At 48.5% G+C, this 23,304-nt stretch overlaps 1 pseudogene; it reads left to right on the top strand.

Annotated features, from left to right (window-relative positions):
* Positions 1–15,637: 15,637 nt before the first annotated feature.
* Positions 15,638–19,783, top strand: LOC101353535 (60S ribosomal protein L36 pseudogene; annotated as a pseudogene).
* The last annotated feature ends 3,521 nt before the right edge of the window (positions 19,784–23,304 follow it).

Here is a 23,304-nt window from a genome sequence, read left to right as displayed (position 1 = left end):
CTGAGGACGATTCCCCCCAGAGAAGCCTGTCCAGCAGCAGAGGCCCTGGAAGAAATGCTCCTGAGGAGCTGGATGAGGAAACATGCATATCTTCTCATTATTTTGCAAGCAAAACCAAAAATGAAAGGAAGAGGAAAAGGATGCCCGCCTTCCAAAAGTCTAAGAGGAGAAAAAGTGGTTATGGTGGTTCCAGTGCAAAGGGGTATGTTCTGTGATGGCTTTACAACTTAGGGCAGAAGGGAGAAGAATACAAAATTATAACCGCTCTGGTTTGCTTTGAAGCATTTATTAAAATAAGCCATTATTAAATAATTGCCTCTCCAGTTAGTGGAGTAATGATTAAGGTGGTCCAAAACTTGATATTTGTTTCAAATTCTTTAAATATCTACTCCTGTCTAAGTGAATGATGACTGAAGTTTTCTCATTTGCAAAAACTTCCCCAGTTTTGGCTTTACCTTAGTGGGTTTTGTTTGGTAGTTGCTCTTAAGAGACTTTCCCACCTACAGTACTGTAAATCATACCCTTTGCTTCCTCATCGCTCTTAGGACTCTGTCAGTGCTTGCTACATCATTGCTTTTATTGCTGCAAAATCCTGTGCACCTCCGCCCTGGAGGCCTGTCCACACTCCCTGCCACTCATTGATGCCTGGGAGAATTGTTCTGCCACCTGTGCAGGAGCATCAGCGAGGAGGCCGAAGCAGAAAAACCAAAAGGCCAGTCAAGCCAGGCACCTCTAGAGGCTGCATAAATGGCTTAGATTTCCTTACCCTCTGTGCTGGGACATGTCTGCTTTGGGGAGCTCTCTGCACACCAAAGAAGAACGAAAATACCATCGTCAAATACTGTGTAATCACCTTGGCAGCGTTCCTTATTTCTCCATCATTGCGTTGTTTCTGATGGCCCCTGTTTCCTGTCTTCTGCAAGGGCTCCCTCTGCTTTCTGCCTTGTAGGTGAGGTCTGGAAGGATCGTGGCCACCCCGTACATCTGGAGGGTGTGACCCCAAAATAACTGCACACTGTAACAGAATTGCTTGCAAAAAAAGGAAAACAAGTCCTCAGTGAGCTTTGTAAGCTGTTGTGTTTCTTTTGCAGTTTTTCTACCTCTTTTCCTTCTGGGTAATAAAAAGCCAAAATTGGGTGGTGGGAAGGGAAAGGAAGGCAAATGTTACCAAATTGTTGTTTTTCTGTTAAGTCCATAAAACAAACATCTTGTATGTGGTAATCCTTCTGCCAGGGTACAGAAAGTAAAGGCACTAGTAAATGTTAGTTTAATTTTGTGGTTTGTTTAGTGTGCAAGTGACCAGCAGAAGTTCTTCAGTGGGGACATTTTCTTATTTTCTTCCTTTATTCCTCCACTTTGGGGAATACTCATTTCCTCAGTAGCTCACACCAAGCAGAAGGAGACCTTAAAAGACGTCTGGTCCAACCCCCTCGCGTCTATGATGAGGAAGCTGAGGCCTTGCCTGGGAAGGGCTTGTCTGAGCTGCCCACACCTGGCCAGGGACAGGAACTGCAGGACTGGACGCTTGCCCACGCCACCCGAGCGCTTTCAGTTTTGCTTGTTGTCCGTAGATATTCCTTGAAGAAGGGCACGATCTTCCATCTCAGTTTTATTTAATTGTTAGAACAAAGCAAACCATGTTTTTGGGTTCACTGCTGTTAGCTTCCTGATTCAATTGCAGCAACTTTTGTTGTAAGCGTGGAGCACTTGGCCCTGTCACCCTGAATTGAATCAAATAAGCAGCAGTAAAACTCACACTTGTCCAAAAGCCATTAATGGTCTGATGCTAGTTTTTAATTAGCCGATGTGTTTAAAATGGGATTCTTTTCAAATCCCTGCTGGCTGAACTCAGTAAGTTCTGTAACTTGTTTTTTACCCTTGTAGAAGCCTCTTTAAAAAGAAAAAAATAGAAGCCAACTAATTGTCTTTGGCCTGAGCTCCAGCCTCCTTGTTTCCACTGAACCACTCGGAAAGATAGTTCCTGCACCTAGGATGAGCTCTCCTGGCGGAGAGTCCCAGTGCAGTGAGAGAATGAATGTGGCACCTGGCCAGAGACCTCACTCAGCACGCCATCCCACCCTCTCACATCTTCCAAATCATACCCAAGAGTCAGTGTGCCCTGGCCTGCAAATTGGGAGTCAGAGGGATGCCTGTGGGAAGGCGCTGCTGTTGGCAGATTCAGTCTGTAAATCAACATCAACAGCAGGTTTTCACCTGGGGCTTCATTTCTCAGCAGTAACCCAGCAGAGGGAAATTTAGGCTGCTTCTCTGTGCTTTAGCATGTCTTTGCCACGTTCTGCAGTAAGAGCGCCCTCCAGCAAGAGTTTAGAAATGTTGAAAAACCACTCTTCACCTAGCCTCACCGAATTGTCATATCCAGAGGCTGGTGGCCCTGCTACTCGGATCCCGGAATTTAGAGATGGGGGCATCACATGCATGTCTCATGCTCTGGAATTCACATTGCGCATGAATTCCGCCTGGTTGCACAGCACCGGGATACGCCTGCAGAGAGAAAGGCTTCTGTAGATAGTGCCGCCCTTATCGTGTGCGCATGCGGATCTCGGAGAGGGTTTTATTGTGGGGGGAGCTGTTATCTTCAGGTCAGCAGGAGAAGAGAGGTGCTGGAAGGACTTGGTGATGGGGTGTGGCAGGGCCGTCTTCCCTGGCTGTGAAGGGCAGCGAGGGGGAGGTGAGCGCTGGATGCAGCTTAGAGGGCATTGAGCTGCTGGCACTGCGGCACTGACAGAGACAGGCCAGGCAGTGGATGGGGCCAAGAACACCTCGGGGGCCCTCCCCGGGGACCACGTCTGCAGCCTTTCCCTTGGCTAGCAAAAAGGAGGCTCAGCTCCACTCACTCTCCCTGGCGGTGCGTGCCCCCACCCCCGACCCGCTGCACCCCACGTCCACTCACCCACCAAACCACCTTATCCCACACTGTGCAAGTGCAGTAATGCTGCAGTGCCTGTTGTTCAGGGGTGTGGGGCCTTGAAGGTGTTTTCACTTCCTTTAGTTGGTTGGAATAGGTCGGGGTATGTGGACCTCAGTTCTGTCATCTGGAGGGACAGGATACGGTTATAGGCTATGAAAGATGTGCCTAGAGAGAAGGCACATGGGGTTGGTCACAAGTCAGGATTGAGAAACAATCGTGGACATTTTAGAAAGGCAACTGTAGGAGACATTTGTGTGAAGGCCGCTGCAGTCAGGAAGGAAGCTTACCTTACCCAGGGCCGTGGAAGCCCAAGAGGTGCAAAGATGCATAAGACCGAGGAAAATCACGGATTGTAGCTCCAGGCAGATGAAGAGAAAGAAGGCTGTTCACTTTTGTTTTTATTTAACATTTTAACTTTCTTTTCTTTGTGACATTTCAGGGGGTCCACCACGTGCAGAAAGACATCTTCTAAGTCCTCTGACACATTTGGATCTAGTTCAGCCTTCCCTGGTTTTCAAGTGACTTCAGTAGCCAGTAGGAAACTGGGGATTATGGCTCCACCAAAACCTAAATATAGACCATTTCTTAAGCCGTCATAAGCATTTTCATAACAACCAAATCACAACGCACGTAGATCTTCTTTCTTGTTTGTCAGCATCTGACCGTCTGTGAACATACAACTGTTAGTCTCATTATACCACTTGTAATTTTTTTTACCCAGAATCTATTAATATTTAAATAAATGCTTGGGGGTGATAGTTCTCATTTTTAAAGTAAACACTTTTCTTCTGAATAAGCACGATTTGCTGCCACTGCAAGTGTTGTGGCCATTGTTTGTCAGAACGTCTGAACAGCAGCTGAGTCATCCCAGGGAGAGAGACTCTAAGCACGACGTGAGACCCAGAAGCCAGAGGAAAAGGCTTACACATGCAACGCTGTGAAACTGCACGACTCTTTCCTCTTCTTTTTAAATTCTTTTTTATTTTGTCATTGTTGAATATACACAGCAAAACCTAACACCAGTTTAACTGTTTCTACAAGTACAGTTCAGTGACACTGATTATATTTGAGTTGTGCAGCCATTCTCACCGTCCTTTTCTGAGTTGTTCCTCCCCCATTAACATAAACTCACTGCCCCGTAAGGTTCCCATCTAACCTTTCAAGCTGCTGTTGTCACTTTGACCCCATATAGATAGTTCTTAAAAGAGCATAATGCTCCAGGCAGACATTCTTTACTAGTTAAGCTAGAATGTTGTTTGGTTTTAGGAGGACTTCAAGGGATATTTTTAGTTTAAGGTTTAAAGATGATCTCAGGGCAGTAGATTCAGGGGGTTATCCAGGCACCATGGCTCCAGGAAGTCTGGAATCCATGACAATTTGAAATTCTGGTCTGTATTTTGCCCCTTTTGATCAGGATTCTTCTATAGAATCTTTGATCAAAATGTTCAGTAATGGTAGCCAGGCACCATCCAGTTCTTCTGGTCTCATGGCAAAGGAGATAGTTGTTCATGGACACAATTAGCCACAAACTATAGTACTTTTTGTATAAGACAACATAAGCAAAGTTAAAAGGCAAATGATGGGGAAAATATATTACAAAGGATTAATGTCCTTAATATGCAAACAGTACCTATAAATCGTTAAGAAAATAGATACCCAGTAGAAAAATAGACAGTGGATGTGAATATGCTATTCTCAGAAGAAAAAATACAAATGGCCCACAAATGTGTGAAAGATAATCTCCCTAATTAAAAATAGAAAATGATGAGATACCATTTTTTGCCTATCAAATTGTCAACACTGGATAATATCTCAAATCCAGGGTCAGCAAAAGAGTGGTCAAACAGATTCATATTCTGTTGGTGAGGATACCTTAAATGTTGATGTCCTTTCGTATTGTTGTTGTTAGGTGTCGTTGAGTCAATTCTGACTCAGCAACCCTGTAGGACAGAGTAGAACAGCCCCCATAAGGTTTCCAAGGAGCAGCTGGTAGATTTGAACTGCTGACTTTTGGTTAGCAGCTGAGCTCTTAACCACTATGCCACCAGGGTTCCCCTTTAGTATTAGGGAGGCTGTATTTCCCAAAACCACTCAATAGTAGTCTGCTTGGCTGGAAAGTCTTAAGGTGGGATTTTGGCACCTCTTGCCAGAGCTCCAGTGCCCTCATTTTTTGAGAAATCCCGTTATTTACGTTTAAGTAACCTTGCCTGGTGTCCCACTTCAGTCAGGAGGGTAGAGCTAGTGACCTCAGGAGGGCCAGTGGTGTTGAGGGAGGGGTTGGCTGGAAGCCTTGACCTCTGCTAAGGGACTTGTCACTGAGGTGGATCCTGCACCCACCCTAAGGAGCCACCCTCATAGGTGCACACCTGCTTCCTGCCTCCTGAGCTGCCACCTGAGGCATTTGGCCCCAAGTTTAATGCAGGGGGCTGTCCAGACCAGAGTCTGCTGAGGGCTGAGCACTATTGCCTCAGGATGCTTCCAGAGCTAATGTTTCCAGGAATGGCTTGCAGAGATAACACAATTTCAGAGAAACCATCTTCCTGGCAAACCCTGACTCACTCAATTGGTCCAAAGAAACTTCTCTGATGAAAAGACAGGAAAGACAACACAGGCAGTAGTTGAGACTGCTGGAATAATGTGACCTTGGAGAGGAGCTGATGGACAAGAGCATTGATGGGGAACCTCTGGCCATCCCACTGCCATCTCCCCCTGCAGATGCTGCTCTGGCCTGGGGTTGGGGGCAGACCCAAGCAGAGCTGATGCCACAGACCTTGGGCCACTTCCCCAGCTCTGACCTCATCCATCCATATTCTGCACCTCTTCTTTGCACTAGACTCTGGAGATGTAGCTCACCCCCACAGGAGTGTGGGCCTCTGCCTCCCAGGGCACCGGGGGAAGACAAAGGCAATGGGGACGAGGGGTGGAGGGTGAGCAGGGGCAGCGCTACCCACAGCCCTGAGAAGGACAAGGCCGGCCGCTTGTCCCCACTGCCCAGCAGGAACCTGAGGCCCCCAGAGGTTTGACTTGCTCAAGGTCAAACAACCCAAGTCACAGAGCCACGCCCCAAACCCAGCTCTTTGAAAAAAAATTAGGTTGGAACAGACTGCTCAGGCCCTGGGAGCAGGCTCAGCAAAACAAGCAGCATCCTTTCAGCTCAACCCCCAGCCTTCCCAGACACCCCCGGACGCAGCTGCACCCACACAGGCAATGCCTGGAGGGCAGAGCACAGACTGTCCCTGACCCAAAGTCCAGGGCCTTTGGCAGCCAAAAATGCAGAAATGGAGCAGGCTGAGCCCTGGCAGGGCCCTCTGTGGGCACAAGTCACCACGGGGAGGGGAAACGGCACAAGTCCATGTCCACCAGGGTGGCCCAGCCCAGGACCCATCACTGCCCCACCCTCCCGTGGGTGCAGGAAGGCCTGAGGGAGGGACACAGGTACAGGGCTGTCGACAAAGAGGCCTCACTCTCCTGCCGTCACCACCAGCCCTCTGCAGCTGCATGCACCCTCCCTAGGCTCTCTTCTACTGTGAGAACTCATTCCAGAGAGCTGACAGTTCCTTACGCACCTCCAGGGATGGGGAACCCACTACCTCACAGAGGAGAACAGACACGAAGGCACGCTCTATGCCATGAGATGTTCAGGAGTTTCATGTAATGGAATGCCCTCCTTTAGTCCCTCCAACAACCCTAGGAGGCTGGCACATTTTGGCCTTTTTTTATGAGGAAACTAGAATTCAGAGAGGTTATATAACTTTCCCAAATCCATACAGCCAGAAAGTGGTAATAAGTAGGGTAACGTATGCCTCAGTTTGCCCCGGAGAGTCCCAGTTTACGCCTGTTGTAATAAGTACTAGAGCAACACAGCTCCCGTGCACTCTCAGAAGTGCTCCAGTCGGACAATACATGGTAAGGAATCCAGGTCTGTGTTCCCTGGAATCTGTGTTCTTTCCCTGGACAACCCACTCCACTCAGCCCCATTTTGCCATTCAGAGCCTCAGCAGCCCCCTGCTCTCACCTGCTGGAAACTGGGCCCTGCTGCAGGCTTCAGGGACAGAGGCTGCAGAATGATCAGCCAGCACAGCTGAGCTGAGGTTTTTCTCCAGAAGAGGAAGTATAGGCTGTGGTCCGGACCCCCTTGTTCTTCTTAAGAAACTGCTACTTCTCCCGTCCTGCACGTGCTCGCTGTGGGCCCTGCGGTTCACCCTGTCCTTGGGAGGCCATCACACCCCAGGCCCGGCTCTCGTGCTCTGAGCAGCCGTCTGGCCTGAGAAGGAGGCAGCAACTACAGCCCTCACCCAGCCCTGGGCTCCAAAGCCCCTGAGTAGAGGGACAATGACCTATGGGTGCTCTGTGAGGGCTGAAGCAGGGTCCCCAAGGGGCTCCAGCAGCCATGTCTCCCTCGGTGCAGCCGCCATGGCTCTGCGTGACCTCAGTCACAGAGGAGCAGCCGGCGGGGTGTGCTTCAGTCAGGGAGCTCAGCCCCTGGTTGCTGTGAGGCAAGGGCTCGCTTTCTGCACCTGTGCAGCGAAGCACCCAAGCTGTGGGACAAGCACCCTTGGCCTTTAGAAAGCTCCTGCTTTCCAAAAAGCCCTCATCCTGCTGTTCTCCCCTCCCACGGCTTTCCTCAGCCAACCCATGTTCCCTGCTGGCGCGAGGGGAAGGAGATGGGAGAAAGACCCCCACAGTGGTTGGGGTGGGCTGCAGACCTCTGTTCTCCTGGGACAGGACAAGAAGGTGTACAGAGCCCAAACCTGAGTCCACAGAACCCCCGGGGCAGGGGGGGTGGGCACCGCCTGAGCAGGGCGTGTGGCTGGGGCCCTGCCGCCTGCCAAGTGATGGGAGGGGTGTAGGTGTCAACTACATGGTTCCATGATCCCACAGAGGGTTCAGTGACCACAGGGAAGGTGCCAGAATGGCACTCAGATGTCCCCTAGGCTTAGGCCTACACAGGATGCAGAAGTTGTCCCAATGGGCCTCCGGCTGTCACCATGGGGTCTCATAGACAGGCCTGCCATGCACATGGGCCCGTCTACTCAGTCCTGGCCAGGAGCTGCAGGGCCCCACGAAGGTCAGGCCCTGACTGTATGCCCAGGTCTGAGTCAGAGCAGAGCACCCAGGTCTCTGCCTCCCCACAGGGAAGACTCCTTCTGTGGGGCAGAGCCCAGACCAGTGAGCATGGGTGGGAGATAGGGCAAGCAGAGAGGTGAGGTGCTAGAACTCCTGACTCAGGGGATCCTCACTGAAGCCAGGACAGGGCCCTGAAGAGCCCCCATCAACAGATTGAAAACCCAGCAGGAAGGGCATTGGGAACACTGAGACCCAAGGTCAGAGGCCTGCTCAGACCCAGCATCCTGGGGCCTCTTCTCTGCCGTGAGGAGGAGCATCTCGTGACTAGGAGAGGCAATAACCTGGCTGACTTCAGAGACAGAAGCAGGAGTGGCTGCGGTGGCTGTGGTGAGCAGCCAGAGGTTAACGGTTACACCAGCGAGAAGTCTGCCCATGCAAGCCACCACAGACACGACACTGTGCATGCTGGCTGCGTACGCCATGAGACAGGGCCCATGCGTCCATCAGTCCTTGGCCAAGGGCCAGGACAGAGTGGGTGTGACCCTGCTGTGAGCCTCGATTTCTCGTCTGCAAAATAAACATAATACCTGGGCCCTGGCTCCCAGCACCATTGGCCATATATTACACTAGCTAACGTTTGTTGGCCAGAGCAGAGATCCAGCCTGGCCCTGGTCCTCAGCGTGGTCACAGGCAGTGAGGGAAACAACCAACAACTTTGAAAACATCCCACAGGTATGACCCAACCTGTACAAATGATACTAATATTCGCTACCCCCTCCCAGGCAGAAGACAGGAAGGACTCTCTGTTGCTTGAGGGGTAGATTTCGAGGCCCCTGGTCCAGGCTCCATTTTGCCGTCTGGGCTCAGGGTTAACTATGCTGTATGGAATGTGTGTGTGTGTGAGTGTGTATGTGTGTGTGAGTGAATGTGCGTGGGGGGTGTGAGCATGTTTGTGAGTGTGTGTGAGAGTGTGAGAGTGCGAGTATGTGTGAGTGTGTGAGCATGTGGGTGTGTGACAGTGTGAGTGTGAGTCTAAGTCTGTATGAGAGTGAATGTGTGTGTGGATGTGTGTGGCGGTGAGTGTATGTGTGAGAGTGTGTGTGAGCGTGTGTGTGTATGAATCTGTGTAAGAGTGTGACCATGTGTGTGTGGGTGTGCATGTGAGAGAGTGTATGTCTGTGTGTGTGTATGGGTGTGTGAGCATGTGTGTGTGTGTGAGTCTGAATCTGTGTGAGAGTGTAAATCTGTGTGTGTGTGTGGGTGTGTGAGCATGTGTGTGTGTTAGTCTGAGTGTGAATGTGTGGGAGTATATATGTGAGTCTGTGTGAGAGAATGTGTGAGTGTGTGTTAGTTACATGTGTGTGTGAGTTCTGTGTATCTGAGAGAGATCTCTCTCCAGCTCCCCTTGCCTCCTCCAAGCTTGGCAAGCAGTTTCTCAAAGGCTACATCCTCTCCCCCTCCCCCTAAAACAACCTACCTATGTGCTAATTTATTTTTTATCTGAGAACATGTGATGAATGATGTAGATCTCTACTTACTGACCTGGAAATTCAGCCACGGGGGGCTGCTGAGGTGCAGAGTCAGACGGCCTTGCTGGAAAGCCCACCAAGGGCTCTCCAGCACACAGAGCCCAGGGTGGCTGTGCCACAGGGCTCAGTGAGTGTCTGCTCTGTGTTTTTAAAAAAATATTTTTAAAAGTGAGCTACAAAACAGCATGGCTAGTGAAGATTTTATTTGTCTATATGTACATGTGCATGCCGTAGGGAGGGGGGACCCACATGATCTATAGAGACAGAGAAAGAGAGGAAAGACATTCACCAAAATATTACCAATGGAGGGATTGAGGTGATTTTTAATTTTCAGAATTATTTTACTTTTTACCACAAGCTTTGCATCTTTTTATAATCAGAATAAAGCAAGAAGATGGGCCGGTAACTACTGGGCCTAGTAGTGGGCCCCTGCTTCTTAGGGTTCAGCTTTGCTCCAGGAGGGCCATGAGGTTGGGATCCCTGCCCCCTCCTTCCCCCCCCCGGACCAGGAATTGGTCCCAGGGCCCAGGCTGGGCAAGGCCAGGTGGGCCTAGATCAGAGCAGACTCATGGCCTCCAGGCTGGGAACCCCATTCTCGTCATCTCTACCTGGGCTGTCTTGTGCCCTCCTCCGGCAGGAAGCGGTGCTTCTCCACAATGACAGGCCACCGGTGCCTCCTCACTCGGAGGGAACAAGCATCCTAGGCATCCACACACACAGTCCCTGCTCTGCTGAAGGGATAGAAGGAAGGAAGGGAGGGAGGGAGGGAGGGACGGAGGAGGCCGCTGTGAAGGCATCTGCCAGGCCTGGGGAGGGTGGTGGCAAAGACAGGTCACTGAAGACGTTCCCATCTCACCACCTCTGCTGGCTTCACCAAGACATGTAATTAAAGTTGTCTCCAGCTGGCCTCAGTATTCACTTAGATTCTTTTTTTTTTTTTTTGCATATTGATGTTTTGGTTAGTAGTGTTTTATTGCAGAAACCCTGGTGGCATAGTGGTTAAGAGCTATGGCTAAAAATCAAAAGGTCAGCAGTTCAAATCCACCAGGCGCTCCTTGGAAACCCCATGTGGTAGTTCTACTCTGTCCTGTAGGGTTGCTATGAGTTGGAATCAACTTGACGCAACAAGTTTTAGTGTTTTATTTGTTCCCCAAGAGCGAGGCGATTTTCCCATTTATTGATTTGGAAAGGCATCCTTTGTCATGCACTAGGAGTTTACAATCCCCAGCGTGTGCTTCCAGCTCCCTCTTCTATCCTATGCATCTGGAGTCCACTCATGTGCAGGGAAGGCTGTTCTGATAACCAAGATGCACTGAGAGGTCGAGAGTTTAAACTTTGCTCATTGGATCCCAACCTGTGCAGAGCTTCACATCCCAGATGAGAAGGCAGGGGCTTTGGGCAGTAGTTCTCAAGCTTGAGATGCATCAGATCACCTGGAGGGCTGGTGAAGGCACAGCTTCTGATCCAGCAGGTCTGGGGTGGGGGTCCCAGGGTTCGCATTTCTAACAAACTCCCTGGTGATGGTGAGTCTGCTGGTCCTGGGAGAGCATTTTGAGAACCACTGACCTTGTACAGGAGTCCCTGGGTGGTACAAATGGTTAACATGCTCAGCTGCTAACAAAGGTTGGCGGTTCAAGTCTACCCAGAGGAGCCTCAAAAGAAAGGCCTGGAAATCTGCTGAAAAATCAGCTAGTGAGAACCCGTGGAGCATGGTTCCACTGTGACACATACAGGGTCGCCATGAGTCTGAGTTGACTGAATAGCAACTGGTTGGTTTTGGCCTCGTGCAGTGGAAAGGGCATGAGGGGCCACACCTGCAAATCTCAGCTGCTGTGAGTTTTACTTTGTGGCTGTGGGCAACACATTCTCCTCTTTCAGCCTTGGTTTCCCATCTGTAAAATGAGGGTGTTATTCTCAGTGATGGCTAGGCCACCTTCCACCCCAGTGTTGGACAAGCCAGTCCCTGGTGGGTCGGGAACAGTCAGGAACTTAAGAGCATGGGAGTGGGAGCCATTTCTGGGTGGACCCACAAGAAAGCCATGTTCTAAGCCCTCCTAGCATGAAAGGTATCTTAAAGAGAGGCTCTGCAAGGTGGAGGCAAGAAGCAGAAAAGCCATTCCCAGCAGGCATTTTGCAGTGTGCTAGAGGCAAAGGAAACGGCCTCACAAAAAACTGGAACCAAGTGTAGTCTGACAGTTTCCAGGCCTTGCCAGCCTCTGGGGTCAAATGGGGTTAGATTACTACCCAAATTCGTCAATGCGGGCCCCAGCGCAATGGGAGAGGCCAGGCAAATGCCACTTCACCATACGGTCTGTTGGGGATTCCTGGGCAGGGGCCTCGGGTGTCGATGTGTTATCAAGGTTTTTCAGGAAAACATTATTTCAGTTTTTACTCAGAAACCCCTCTCTTCATTTAGGATCCAACAGGATCCAACTGCCTGAGCTGGGAAGAGAGTCGTATCAGAACAAGACAGGGACCAGCCTCACCTGGCTGTGAGCTTCCCCAATTCCACAGTAAGGAAGACTATGAAATGGCTCTGGAATCAGACTACTTGAGATCAAAGGGCAATTTTACCCCTTACTGTGCAACCTTCAGTAAGTTACTTAACTTCTCTGTGCCTCAGCGAGATCATAACAATATAAACAACATGGGATTGATTGTTCTGAGGATTTAACAAGATAATGGATGTTCAGCACATAGTGCAGTGCCTGGCACTCACTAAATATTATCTATTGTTATTATAATGAAGCCCTGGTGGTGCGGTGGTTAAGAGCTCGGCTGCTAACCAAAAGGTTGGCAGTTTGAATCCATCATGTGCTCCTTGGAAACCCTATGGGACAAGTTCTACTCTGTCCTATAGGGTCGTTATGAGTTGGAATCGACTCATAGGCAATGGGTTTGGTTTTTTTTTTTATTGTTATTATAAGGTCCCTGGGTGGCACAAACTGTTTGCGCTTAGCTATTAACCTAAAAGTTGGAGGTTTGAACCCATCCAGCAGCACCAAGGAAGAAAGGCCTGACGATATGCTTCCCTAAAGATTACAGCCAAGAAAACCCTATGGAGCAGTTCTACTCTGTAACACATGGGGTCACTATGAGTCGGAATTGACTTGCTGGACAATGGGTTTTTATTGTTATTATAACATAGACCCATAGTGTATATATTTGTGGTTTGTTGCATATATTCGTGCAGTAATTGGCTGTGGAAAAAATTGGACAAAATAGCTCTCACTCAGTGGACTCGGCCATTCTCATCCTAATCCTTTTGTTATCTTCATAAAATTGCTGTCTCAAAAAAAGAAGCCTCCTTCAGGCATAGTCTCATCCAGCCATCTTTCATAATAAGTAGCCACATCAGATTCTGGGGTTCTGGAGATTGGCAGACCAAGGAGACAGCCCCCTGTAACACAGGAGGTCTTAATGCAGAGTCTAGGAACCCCTGGAAGATCCAGGATGAGCATCAGAGAGTATGTAAACCCCTAAATTATATGTACTATTTTTGTGTGTCTGTGTAGATTTCTAGGACAGGGTCCATGACTTTCTTCAGATTGTCAAAGGGGACAAAACCAAAAACCAAACCCATTGCCATCAAGATGATTCCGACTCATAGCGACCCTACAGGATAGAGTAACTGCCCCACAGGGTTTCCAAGGAGCAGCTGGTGGATTTGAACTGCTGACCTTTTGGTTAGCAGCTGTAGCTCTAAAAGGTTAGGAAACCTGCCTCAGAGAAAGCTGATGAAGGTTCAGCAGGTGCCCTGGACAGCACATCCACTCCTCACATCCACAGAGCCTCCCAGAAACTGGGACCAGGGAACAAAGCTGGATGCAGCTCTGCTGTACATTCCCTTCCAGGAGTGCCAGGCCCTCTCCAAAGTGAGGAATGGACCTGTCATGGATAAATTTGTTTCTGCCAAAAATATCTGTCAATTTGACTAGGCCATGATTCCCAGTATTGTGTGATTTTCTACCATTTTGTCATCTGATGTGATTTTCCTACATGTTGTAAATCCTATCTCAGTGATGTTAATGAGATGGGATTATCAGCAGTTATGTTGATGAGACTCAATCTGCAAGATTATGTTGTGTTTTAAGCCAATCTCTCCTGAGATATAAAAGAGATAAGCAAGCAGAGAGGGTGGGGACCTCATACCACCAAGAAAGCAGCGCTGGGAGCAGAGCACGTCCTTTGGACCGGGGGTCCCTGCATCGGAGAAGCTCCTAGACCAGGGGAAGATTGATGACAATGACCTTCATGTAGTGCTGACAGAGAGAGAAAGGCTTCCCCTAGAGGTGACACTCTGAATTTGGACTTCTAGCCTACTAGACTATGAGAGGATAAACTTAGCTGAAGCGCTCCACCTGTGGTACATCTGTTATAGCAGCACTAGATAACTAAGGCAGGACCAACCAGGTAAAACGGTGAGAGAAAATTGCTGTCGTTGTTAGCTGCCATCAACGCGGCTCCAGCTCATAGCGACCCCATGTGCAAATAGAATGAAACATTGCCCGGTCCTGTACCGTGTTCACGATTGTTGATAAGTTTAAGTCCGTTGTCGCAACCATTGAGTAGTGCCTTTCCAACATAAGGGGCTCATCTTCCAGCACTGTATCAGACAATATTCTGTTGTGATCCACAGGGTTATCATTGGCTAATTTTCAGAGGTAAATCACCAGGCCTTTCTTCCTAGTCTATGTTAGTCTGGAAGCTCTGCTGAAAGCTGGGTGACCCTGCTGGTATTTGAAATACAGGGGCATAGCTTCCCACATCACAGCAACACACAAGTCACCACAGTACAACAAATGGACAGATGGGTGCTGAGGGAGCCAATTAGGCAGCGTAAAATCCCAGGCACAAATATATTACTACAAATAGCCGTAATAACAAGTTGCTTGTCATCTTTTGGGGAGATAAACCCGTGAAACAGTGAGCAGACCCACCTCATCACAGACCAAAGAAATGAAGTGCTCAGGGGGGCAGCTAGGACAGAAGGACAAACAGACATACAGACGTGTGCAGTCCATGGGCAGTTCAGACAAAAACTGCTGTAGGCGCTGCAGAATGGGGCTGAGTCCAGGCAGTTGCTCATCAGATAAGGGAGGCCTTCACTTCTCTTAGCCTCATCTTCCTCGTTTGAAAATCGGGATTTCGTGGATGGTAGTGGCCTCCTGATCTGTCTTCCTCAGCGGTTGCTTTGAGGAGCCAAGAAGCTGTGAATGTGAGTGAGAGCCCCTTGAGGTCTGCTTCAGAAGTAGCTGGGGGCCTGGGGGCCTGAGTTCAAATCCAGCATGAGCACATCTTCCCTGGGCACTCCTGGGTCTAATGGGGTCAAACAGTCCCTGCCACACGGTTGCTGAAAGTCTGTAAAGTACAAAATGTGCTTAATGTAGTTCCCAGATTGTGTGGAGCCTACACATGCTGCAGCCATTGTCACGATTCACTTGGTAAAGCACACTGTCAGACTCTCCTTCAGGTAAGTGCTGTGCAGACAGGGGCGGGTGGGTGGAGGGATGGGGGCTAGTGGTGGCTCGGCTGAACAACAGAGGGGCCTGGGGGGCGGCGGAAGAAGCGGGTAGGAGAGGGGGAGGCGGAGGGGCACACTCGCAGGGGCACACTCGCAGGGAAAGAGCAGAAACATCCCAGAAAGAAATTAAGTTGCACCTTTATGGCGAACAGTGAGATTCCTTTTCCTGTCTCCTCACAAAAAAACTCCAATAAAATATTTCTAGTTGCCTTATGGACTAGATCTATTCTGAGCTCAGTAGCTCCGGTATCGAGGGCCTTTGTTTCCTGTGCTCCTGGCTCTGTTCTCAGCTCTTCACAGGAATTAATCCTTGAGACAGCGTGTGAAGAAGTCCCTGTTATTTTCCCCTTTTTACAGCTGAGGCAGCTGAGCCTCCGACGGCCACGGAATTAGTAGCGGATAGAGCTGGCACTCCACTAGGCTGGCTGGCGTCACCAGGCTGGCCCAGGCCGGGGCTCTTCCTGGTGGGGTAGGGGGAGAACAGAAACAGGGGCCCCACTGCCCGGGACACCCAAGCAGCTCAGCCCAACTGCCCCGAGGTCCCGGCCCAGCCCCTCTGGCAGGAGGCTCAAGTTGCCTTACCAGGTCATGGCCCAAACTGCTCTGGGCAGCCCCTGCCTGGGTGGACGTGGAACCCGCTGCAGCCCGAATCCCAGGTTCCCCACTTTGTCTGAGGCTGCAGCTTCACCCCGACCACCTCAACCTGCTGCCTGGGTCAGGATCATACAGGCCCTCAGGTGGGTGAATGGTAGGTAGGGCTGGGGATCAGGGGATGTGAAGTCACTCCTGGAGGGCCTGGATTGGCACTGTGCCTCCTGGCCTGGCCACCCTCCCCCGTGTAGCTCTTTACACCATGGGGAAGACCCTTCTGCCCTCAGAGGTGAGCAACCCCCCTTCCCTGGCTGCAGATCTGGGGTTGGTTGGTATTTCTAATTCTTCAAACCTGTGTTGCTGCCTGCTGTGTGACCGTGGCCAATTCACTTCCCCTCTCTGGGCCTCAGAGACCTCACCAAAAGAATGGAGGCAGATCTCCAAATTTGCCCCGCACTAGGCCATTCCAACGCTGTAAATGTTCTGTGGCTCGTGGATTTACATAATCAGAGCTGCATTCCTTTAATTTGACTAACATGCACGTGCTGTTAATTTGACTAACACAGGAATGCTCCCGATAGATGACTCCGCAGTGTTCAACACCGCGCCTGCAAACCCACATCACTTTGGGCAGGAAGGGAAAGGCTCTACTCAGACCCACAGAATCAGAGTCTTTATGGGTGGGCAAAAGGAGCCCTGGTGTCGCTGTGGTTAAGTGCTCGGCTGCTAACCGAAAGGTCAGCAGTTCAAACCCACCAGCCACTCTGAGGGAGAAAGATGTGGCAATCTGCTTCTGTAAAGATTACAGTCTTGGAAACTATATGTGGCAATTCTACTCTGTCCTATAGCGTCACTATGAGTCAGACTCGACCAGAAAGCAGTAGGTTTGTTTTTATGGGTGAGCAGGACCTGGAGATCTGCATTTTTAAGAGGCTGTCCAGGAGGGGTGTTTAGACCTAAGAAAGTAGAGCAAGGGGGATAGCACAGTCTGCTTTTCCCTGCCTCAATACCTGACAAAATGAATAACAACACTGACAGACTGTTTACAGAAAGAATGAGCCAAACAAACCAAGAATATAGACAATCTCCACAGAAATGGCTGCATTGAGCACGGAAGTGGGACACTCCTGGCCGGGTAGAGTGGGCCTGGGGTACAAGGTGTTCAACAGGTGGCAGGAAAACGAAGACCTGTGGCCCCCAACAAGGGTGGCCTCAGTGAGGGGGACTTGCCCCTCCCCTACATCTACACACTTGGGCTAAAGAAAAACCAGTAAACCAGTTGCCATTCAGTCAACTTTGACTCATGGCGACTCTATGTGTGCCAGAGTAGAACTATGCTCCATAGGGTTTTCAATGGCTAATTTTTCAGAAGTAGATCACCAGACCTTTCTTCCTAGGTATCTCTGGGTAGACTTGAACCACCGACCTTTTGGTTAGCAGCTGAGAGCATTAACTGCACCACCCAGGGACTCCTGGGCTATGGAAAAGCAGACTGAAAACACCATGGCCCTCCAATTGTCCTTCTGAGGGGAAAACAAACTGGCCCGGTATTAGAAGAAGTAGAATGTCTGGAGAAGTGGCTTGCATTAGCAGTGAGCTAAATGTAAACTCACAAGGCAACCCTGCACTCAATTACCAAGAAAAGGGAAGGAAATCACATGCTGGCACAACTGAAAGAAAACATAGAGGGAAGATCAAAGGCAGCTTCCTTGTAACTAATAGCTTCATGCTATGGAAGCTATTGAAAAGTTACATGCTATGGAAAAGTTCATAAGAACTGGATATAAAAGGAGCACAAAGAAGAGATACAAACATAACAGCATGAGATGCAAAGGGAGCTTGCAGAGTTTTGGAAACACAATGAGGACCAAAATAGCACCATTGCACATCTAAAAAGTGAGTTGCAAATGGAGTGCACATATCTGAAAAGCAAATCAGTAGCATGGGAGAGAAACTTGAAATAATTACACTGATTTCAGAGAAAAGGAACAAATAAAACAATTAGAAGATTATCATTATAGAACCCAGATCTTCCAATTTAAAGGTGATTGGAATGCCTGAAATAGATTATCCAACAGCTGAAACCTACCCCGCAGCTCCGCAGGAGAAAGACATGGTGATCTGCCCCTGTGAAGACTACAGACAAGAAAACCCTGGGGCAGGTCTACTCCGTCTCATGGGTTGCTCTGGGTTGGAATTGACTCAATGGTACCCAACAACACAAAAGAATACTTAGGAAAACACTCTCTAAAATGAAGGAAGAACCAGCTGTGTAGATTGAGAGGCCACCAAGGGAATGGATTCAGAATGATCAACATCAGAAACACGCTGGCAAAGTTACTGAACTTTGTCGTTGTTGTTAGTTAGGTGCCATCAAGTGGGTTCCAACTCATAGTGACCCTATGTACAACACAACAAAACACCGCCTGGTCCTGCACCATCCTCACAATCATTGTTATGCTTGAGCCCATTGTTGCAGCCACTGTGTCAATCCATCTCGTTGAAGGTCTTCCTCTTTTTCACTGACCCTCTACTTTACCAAGCATGATGTCCTTCTCCAGGGACTGATCCCTCCTGATAACATGTCCTAAGTATGTGAGATGTAGTCTTGCCACTCTTGCTTCTAAGCAGCATTCTGGTTGTACTTCTTCCAAGACAGATTTGTTTGTCCTTTTGGCAGTCCATGGTATATTCAATATTCTTCGCCAATGCCATAATTCAAAGGTGTCAGTTCTTCTTCGGTCTTCCATATTCATCATCAGCTTTCGCATGCATATGAGGCGATTGAAAACACCATGCCTTGCGTCAGGCACACCTTAGTCTTCAAGGTGACATCTTTGCTTTTTAACACTTTAAAGGATAAAGAACTTTAGGGATAAAGAAAAAACTTTATCCTTTATCTTTGGGCACCCAGGAAAGAAAAAAAGGGGAGAAAAAAAATCAATCTGGCCTCAAATTTTTCTACAGCAACATTCAATACCAGAAGACCAGGCAGTCGAGTCTTCAAAGTTGTATGGAAAAGGAGACCCAAAAATATCACACCCAGCGAACTTGTTCAAATGTATAGACAATACGGAAAAAGTCACGGAAAACAGCACCTATGAGCCTTTTTTGAAAAAAAACGAAAAACTACTCAGCAATGAAATTTAGCTAACCATTAAAAGGTAAACTCATGACTCTAACAAATATAAAATGAGCACATGTCAAAGATTTTATTTAACTCATTAAAAAATGAGGGAACAAGTAATATGTTATAACTGATTCAAAGGAAAGTTCAAACACACAGACAGGCGGAAAAGGAACGCTGAACGCAAAACTGATCACTATCCACAGGGTTACAGCCAATTGTATTCCACTGACAAAATTATTTTGCGTTTCTGTAGACAAGAATCACTTGCATTACCGTAACTTTTCTGCAACTTAGATTTGTATAATAGCTCAAAGACAGTGAAAGGCACTGGCCCCTCAAGAATCAGAGAACCCTACATGGGACACAAAGAAATTTTTTTTTTTTAGATTGGAGGGTGGCATTTCAAAGTCTTTCTCAATTTTTTCTGACACAACCAAGAGATTACTCAAAATGCAAAACTCAGGATGGCCCTTCCACCACAGCAGCCAGTGAAGAGTAGCAGCCACGGCTGTGTGCTACCCCATGGCCATGGGTCTCAACAAGGGCCACAAGGTGACCAAGAATGTGAGCAAGCCGAGGCACGGCCGCTGCCACCATGGGTGCCTCACCAAGCGCACCAAGTTCCTGCGGGACATGATCCAGGACATGTGCGGCTTCACCCGCTGTGAGCGGCACGTCATGGGGCTGCTCAAGGTCTCCAGGGACAAGTGGGCCCTCAAGTTCATCATGAAAAGGGGGCGGGGGGACACACTGCTGTGCCAAGAGGACTCAAGGGAAGCTAAGCAATGTGCTTGCCTCCAGGAGGAAGGTGGCTTCCAAGGAATGAGCTCCCCATAATATAATAAAGCCTTTCCAGAAAACAACAAAAAAACTCGGGGACAAAATGTGATTTAAAAATAGAATTGAATCTATTTAAATACGAAATTAAGACTAATACGAGAAGAATTATGGTTGCAAAACGGAGTATGTGTTATAAACCTTGACAAAGTAAAAATATTAAGCATCAAAATCAGGAGCTGAGAAGAGGAGAGGAAGAGGATGGTTACCTCTTTCATCTTAAGAAATGATTGATCCTGCTGAAACTGAAACCTAAGTTTTTTTTCTCTCAGACTCCAATTTCTTAATGAATTTCACAGTCATTTTTCTTAACCTTCGGGAAATCTATTATTAACTAATATCTCTTTTAGAAAGTAAAGATTTATCTAAGATTCAGCAATTTTTCTGTTCTTTTTTTCCCCGTTAAGCTCAAGTAAAATTAAATACTTTTCATTTAAAGCGTAACAGGTGTGGTACAAGCCCATCTTTTAAAATTATTTGGGTCTATTTACCTTCTCCCTACCTATACTACTGTTCGGAACCCTGGTGGTGCAGTGGTTAAGAGCAATGACTGTTAACCAAAAGGTTGGCAGGTTGAATCCCCCATGCGCTCCTTGGAAATCCTATGGGGCGGTTCTGCCCTGTCTTATAGGGTTACTATGAGTCGGAATCGACTCAGCAGCAACAGATTTCGTTTTGGTTTTGGTATACCTCTGCTCAGTGGCAGAATTCTCACCTTCCATGCAGGAGACTCAGGCTCGATTCCCAGCCTATGCTCCTCATGAGCAGCCACCAGTCAGTGGGGGCTTGTATATTGCTATGATGCTGAACAGGTTTAATCAGTGCTTTCAGACTAAGATGGACTAGGAAGAAAGGCCTGGCAATCTACTTATAGAAATCACCCAATGAAAACCCTATGGATCACAATGGGTTCCATGCACAACCTATCAGAGGAATAGTACAGGACTAGGCAGCCGTTCCATTCCATTGTGCACGGAGTCACCGTGAGTAGGGGGCTGACTCCATGGCAGCTAACAACAGACCTCTTTATCTCTCCAAGCTTCTCTGCATATATATGCACAGGGCAGGGTCTTGAATGACATTCACCAAATGTTAACACTAGACGGTGGGCTGTACTAAGGATCTAATGTGAGCCAGAGCGTTCCAGGTGCTGGGGACACAGCAGAGAACAGAACAGATGAAAACTCTGCTGTCATGAAGCTGGCATTCTAATGAGGGAAATTTGTTGCTTCTTTCTTTAGGCTTTTCTGTATTGTTTGGTATTTTGTTTGGGGTTTTTTTTTAAGAATGAGCTTATATCATTTTAATAAAAACAAGGGTCATTACCTTCACACACACACGTACACGCCTCAGATGATTCTTCTTAGCAGCCAGAGTTGAGAACCACCACAGTTTAAGCTGTATGAGTCATTAACACTTTAGTATAAATAAGGTTTTCAGGAAGACCATGTGATGACCCAGAGTCTCTGGAAGTTCCTGCTAAAGATGAGCTTCTCTGGATTTGCAGGTGTCTTAGTCATCTAGTGCTGCTATAACGAAAATACCACAAGTGGATGGCTTTAACAAAGAGAAATTTATTCTCTCATAGTTTAGGAGGCTAGAAGTCTGAATTCAGGATGCCAGCTCCAGGGGAAGACTTTCTCTCTCTGTCAGTCCTGGGGGAAGGTCCTTGTCATAAATCTTCCCCTGGTCTAGGAGCTTTTCAGCGTAGGGATCTCAGGTCCAAAGGACGCATGCTGCTGGCTCTTCTTGCTTGGTAGTGATGAGGTCCCCCAAGTCTCTCTGCTCACTTCGCTCTTTTATATTTCAAAAGAGATTGGCTTAAAACACAACCTAATCTTGTAGATTGAGTCCTGCCTCATTAACATAACTGCCTTTAATCCTGCCTCATTAATATCATAGAGGTAGGATCCACAACACATAGGAAAAGCACATCAGATGACAAAATGGTGGACAATCACACAATACTGGGAATTATGGCCTAGAGAAGTTGACACATATTTTTGGAGGACACGATTCAATCCACGACAATAGGTTCCAATGGAATCCTGGAAAGAGCTGCCGAAAGGAATCTGGTTCCACAGGGCATTCAGCCTCTCTTGACTGGAAGAACCACTGAGCTTGTCTCCCGAGCCCCTCTGGCCATAGATGCCTGTCCCAGTCCTGGGAGCCTACCTCTAGAGCAGGTGTCCATGCTAGCTGACACTTCACAAGTGTCTTGGACATGCCTGGCCAAGGCCTTCCTCCCTGCCGCCTTGGTGAGCTTCCAGAGCCCCATCCAATCCCATCACCCTTGATATGAATTAAATTGTGTCCCCCCAAAATATGTATTGGAATCCTAATTCTATTTGGGAATAGGGTTTTCTTTCTTATGCCAATTAGATCATACCCAAGTAGGGTGGGTTCTAAAACTATCCACACCTGAGTTATAAAAAGAGCAGATTAGACAGAGGCAGCACACTCGGGGGAAGACAGAGGCCATGGGAGGATCCACAAAGAACCAAGGACTGCCTGGGGCTAAAAACAAGGAAGGAATCAACACAGCGAAGACCGGGATTTGGAATTTCAGCTTCCAGAATAGTAAGAAAATAAATTTCTGTTCTTTAAAGCCACCCACCTGGGGTGTTTGTGTTACAGCAGCACTAGGAAATGAAGACAGCCTCATCCCCACCTCTCCAGTGAGCTCTGACTCCTCCTCCCTCCATTTGCACCCTCACTCCAGCCACACTGGCCTGAGCACCCCTTCCCCACATCAGTAGGCCTTTGTACATGCTTTTTCCTCCACCAAAAGTCCCTTACCTCCCTTCTTCCCTCGTCCCCCAGAAAATGCTCAGTAGACACTCCAGATTCCAAGGCCCCTCCTCTGGAAGCCTTCCCGGGCAGACCTGACAACCCCCCAGTTCAGGGCCCCTTCCTTGATGCTCCCACAGTCCCCCTCACCCATCTGTACGCCCTCTGTGGGCCAGCCTGGCCCTCCTCCCTGTGGCCCAGGGCCTAGCAAGGGCCTGGCGCCCTGGAGGCCAGAAGGCAAGTGGGTGAGAGGTAAAGCTTGGCCTCTAACCAGCCCAGCACCTCAGCCAAGTCTCTTGCACTCTGTGACTGTTTCCTCATCTGAAAAATCAGGCACATGATCAAGCCTTCCTCACGGGGCCCTTGAGGAGAATAAAGGAGATAAAGTGTATGAGGGTAGCTGTTTCTATTTTAAGGTTTGTTGAAAGAATGACAATGAGATATGAGCTTAAAGGAGGAGAGAGGGGAAACCTGAAAGGGGAGAAGTCATAGGTCGGTAGCGGGAAAAAAAGTGATAAAAAGTTTAATTGGAAAATTTTAAAAGAAAAACATGGAAAAAAAATAATAACTTTTCTGGGAGGGCAGTGGCTACACCCGGAGTCAGCTGAGAGTCTGTGGGAGGTACGGAGGATATCATCCCACACCGCCCAGGACTCTGAACAGGGCTGGCCCCCAGGCCTCAAGGCCCATGAGTAGGACCTTCCTTCTCAGCACCATCCTTTTCCTTTCAGCTCAGTCCCCCAAGCCCTGCAGAGTCTTGGAAAAGTTCACCCCCTCAACACACACAACCTCCATCAGCTCCCACAGAACCAGCACCCAGTTGCCATCCAGTCATCTCCAACTCCTGGCAACCCCATGTGTGTCATAGTAGAACTGTGTTCATAGGGTTTCCGATGGCTGATATTTC

Source organism: Trichechus manatus, unplaced genomic scaffold (genome assembly GCF_000243295.1).
Source record: "Trichechus manatus latirostris isolate Lorelei unplaced genomic scaffold, TriManLat1.0 scaffold00009, whole genome shotgun sequence".
Taxonomy (NCBI): domain Eukaryota; kingdom Metazoa; phylum Chordata; class Mammalia; order Sirenia; family Trichechidae; genus Trichechus; species Trichechus manatus.
This window is presented reverse-complemented; position numbering and strand designations above follow the sequence as displayed.